At 41.8% G+C, this 3969-nt stretch overlaps 1 pseudogene; it reads left to right on the plus strand.

The window, feature by feature from the left end:
* The first annotated feature begins 1785 nt into the window (after positions 1-1785).
* LOC123964213 lies at positions 1786-3962 on the plus strand (annotated as a pseudogene).
* Positions 3963-3969: the final 7 nt, after the last annotated feature.

Below are 3969 nucleotides of genomic sequence, written 5' to 3' on the forward strand. Positions count from 1 at the left end.
GTGACAATGACCTGAAAACTCACCCCTTGGTGGTGCTGGTTTCTGATAACGGAGAGCCCTCCCTGTCAGCTACTGTGTCTATTGATGTGGTGGTGGTTGAAAGCACAGCTGACATCCAGACTCAGTTCAGACATGTGCCCATAAAGGAGGAGAGCTTCTCTGATTTGAACCTGTATCTGCTGATCGCCATTGTGTCGGTGTCAGTGATCTTTCTGCTGAGCCTCATCAGTTTAATAGCTGTGAAATGCCACAGGACAGACGGCAGTTTCAGCAGGTACAGCGCCCCAATGATCACCACCCACCCTGACGGGAGCTGGTCTTACTCTAAAGCTACTCAGCAGTATGACGTGTGTTTCAGCTCCGACACAATGAAGAGTGACGTAGTGGTTTTCCCCGCACCGTTTCCGCCTGTAGATGCGGAGCTGATCAGTATAAACGGAGGAGACACGTTTACCAGAACTCAGACTTTACCTAACAAGGACAAGGTAAGATTACTTTATCATTTCTTTTAGTTGAGTTGTTAGGTCAGCTCCATACATTGCATTGTAAAAAGAAGACTTCCATATGAGCTTGTTTTAATTTGATTAGTCATTAGTCTGCGTCTGTGCATTTGTAGAATGCATTTACATATCTACAATGTATGCTCCAATACGGTATTATATTCACATGTTACTACTTAAATAACATCACGTAAAACTTTATTACATAGGATTATAAAGACTTCTCGTTCAAAATCAAATTCATGTGTATAGCTCTGGAAATGTTTCTTACTTTTGACAACGTACGTCAGTCAAAATAGTTTGTTCATCTCAATACCTCCTATAAACATGAATCAAGAAACAGTGAAAAAATTAACAATATATTAATTATTAGATATTCAACATTGCAGTTTTAAGGGACATTACTCGTTCATGTTGCTTACTTTGACAATGAGTCAAACGGAGTCAAACTGTTCTTAAAATTTTATTTGCATAAAACAAGGCAGACACTCATAGCGCTTAAACTTGAGAATACTCAGAAATTGGTTTCAATTAGTTCACTTTCCTGCAAGCATTGATATAAAATGTATTTTCTATAATGAGTCGTATGGTTGTACACAACTTTCATTTATGAAAATGAATAAAATGTCGCTGTTTTGGTGCTTAATCTAAGTTTGCGGGCAAGTTCAACGTATAAAAAGTACAGTAAAAAGATAAAAACAAAATAGTTGTGATAATTTTTTGACTTGTGAATCCTTATGCTAATGTTTTTTCGTATGGGAATATCCATTAAATTTGAGGTCTGGGAAGTCACAAACCATGTGGCTTGTTGTCTAAATAATTTATACTTTTTTCAAGAAGATGCGACACTTAACTGCTCGCATGTGATGTCTGCTTTGAATACCATGCTGCATCAGCATTATGATGCTCTATCCATGGTCCTGAAATATGTGGCGATTAGTACGTTATAATGGCACGGCAGAACACTCGGTGATGAAGAATCTGTCATTTCGTAGTTCATCACTGATATGAATCATTTAAATTCTGGTGGTTTCTAAGAAATGTAATGTTTGTTTATTTTAAACCATTGTAGTTCTTTCAAATGGCCATGAAGCGACACTATAGACCGTAACACCGCCAGCAGGTCGCTGATGTGTGCAGGCCCCTCCCACTTTAAAAGGATCATTTTTGCCAGTTGCTTTGTTAGAATGAGACGCAGGGCGAAGGGGGATGGATATAGAAAACCTACGGACGTATAATTCGGTCTTTCATACGATCTTTTGTCCTTAATAGGCAAAAGGCAAGTTGATATAAGGATATATGCTTAGTTCTCGTTTTATGGAAGTATGCATCTGCCGGGAAGAAAGACCTGCATTGGGATATATCTAGTGCTTGTTGTCTTGGAGTATTACTGGGGAGTGGTGTCTGGGCAGCTCTCCTATTCCGTCTCAGAGGAGGTAAACCTGGGGACTTCTGTCGGAAATCTCGCCAAGGATCTAAATCTTAACGTACAGGATTTGGAGTCACGTATGTTTCAGATTGTTACTGGATCAAAGAGAAAGTATTTCGATGTAAATTTAAAGTCAGGATTTCTCTACGTCAGTGAAAGAATAGACAGAGAAGAGCTCTGCGCGAGAGCTGCAAAATGCACAATAAATGTGGAGGCTGTGATTAATAATCCACTAAAACTTTACCGTATTGAAGTGAATATCCTTGACGTAAACGACAACTCCCCCTCTTTCAGTGCCAAATCACAAGCTATCGATATAGCAGAGAGCGTATTGCCGGGAGCTACATTCCCTGTGCTCTCGGCCTACGATGCCGATGTGGGGAAAAACAGCATTAACACATACAAGCTTAATCCGAGTGAGTATTTTTCTTTAGCGGTCCACAAAGGAGAGAGTGTGTCAGCCGAGTTGGTCCTTCAGAAATCATTAGACCGAGAAAAACAGGCTTTAATCAAACTCACGCTCACCGCTGTAGATGGAGGAACACCTCCAAAATCAGGCACGTCAGAGATCATAATTAATGTGTTGGATAACAATGACAATATCCCAGTCTTTACCAAAACATTGTATAAAACAAGTATTACAGAAAATGCACCGCTTGGCAGTACAGTAGCAACAGTAACTGCAACTGACGCTGATGAGGGGGCAAACAAAGATATCGTATATTTACTCAATTCGAAAGATCAGGACCAAGTCTTGGACATTTTTGAAATTGATTCAGAAACAGGAATAATAACCGTTGAAGGAAAAATTGACTTTGAAACAAATCCTGCCTTTGAAATCCGTGTGCAGGCTGCTGACAAAGGCCAGCCTCCATTAACAGCACAGTGTAAAGTACTAGTGGAGGTGGTGGACCTGAATGACAATGCGCCTGACATCACGGTGACGTCACTACTTAGTAGCGTGAAAGAGGACGCTGAAATCGGTACAGCTATTGCACTTGTTTCGGTTCTTGACAGAGATGGGGGCAAAAACGGCGAAGTCAAATGTGAGATAGTGAATTCGGTTCCCTTTAAATTAGAGACAAATTATAAAAATTATTATTCTTTAGTTATTGGTGGCGCGCTAGACAGGGAACTCATTTCCAGCTACAATATCACTATCAAGGCTACAGATGAAGGTAGGCCCCCTCTCTCTAACACAAGCGTGGTCATTATTCAGGTATCTGATGTAAATGACAACACACCTCGGTTTTCAGAGACTGTAATTAACATGTATGTGAAAGAAAACAGTCCAGTTGGGACGGTTTTGAAAGCAGTAGCTGCAACAGATGCTGACGTTAGTGAAAATGGTCAGGTGAGGTATTCATTAGTGAGTGATAATAACTTAGTTCCGCTGCCTACAATAATTAACATCAACTCAGAGACTGGAGATATAGTCAGCCTGCAGTCTTTTAACTACGAGGAGTTAAAGACGTTTCAGTTTAAAGTTCAGGCCACAGACTCTGGTGTTCCTCCGCTCAGCAGCAACGTGACTGTGAACGTTTGTATCCTGGATGAGAATGACAACAGTCCCGCGATCCTCGCGCCCTATTCTGAGCACGGCTCCGTTAACAGTGAGAGCATCCCCTATTCTGCTGAAGCGGGATACTTTGTGGCAAAGATCAGGGCTGTAGACGCAGACTCTGGATACAACGCGCTGCTTTCTTATCACCTGTCTGAGCCCAAAGGAAACAACCTCTTCCGGATCGGAACCAGCACCGGGGAGATCAGGACTAAGAGGAGGATGAGTGACAATGACCTGAAAACTCACCCCTTGGTGGTGCTGGTTTCTGATAACGGAGAGCCCTCCCTGTCAGCTACTGTGTCTATTGATGTGGTGGTGGTTGAAAGCACAGCTGACATCCAGACTCAGTTCAGACATGTGCCCATAAAGGAGGAGAGCTTCTCTGATTAGAACCTGTATCTGCTGATCGCCATTGTGTCGGTGTCAGTGATCTTTCTGCTGAGCCTCATCAGTTTAATAGCTGTGAAATGCCACAG

This window comes from Micropterus dolomieu, unplaced genomic scaffold, assembly GCF_021292245.1.
Source record: "Micropterus dolomieu isolate WLL.071019.BEF.003 ecotype Adirondacks unplaced genomic scaffold, ASM2129224v1 contig_1180, whole genome shotgun sequence".
In the NCBI taxonomy this organism is placed as follows: domain Eukaryota; kingdom Metazoa; phylum Chordata; class Actinopteri; order Centrarchiformes; family Centrarchidae; genus Micropterus; species Micropterus dolomieu.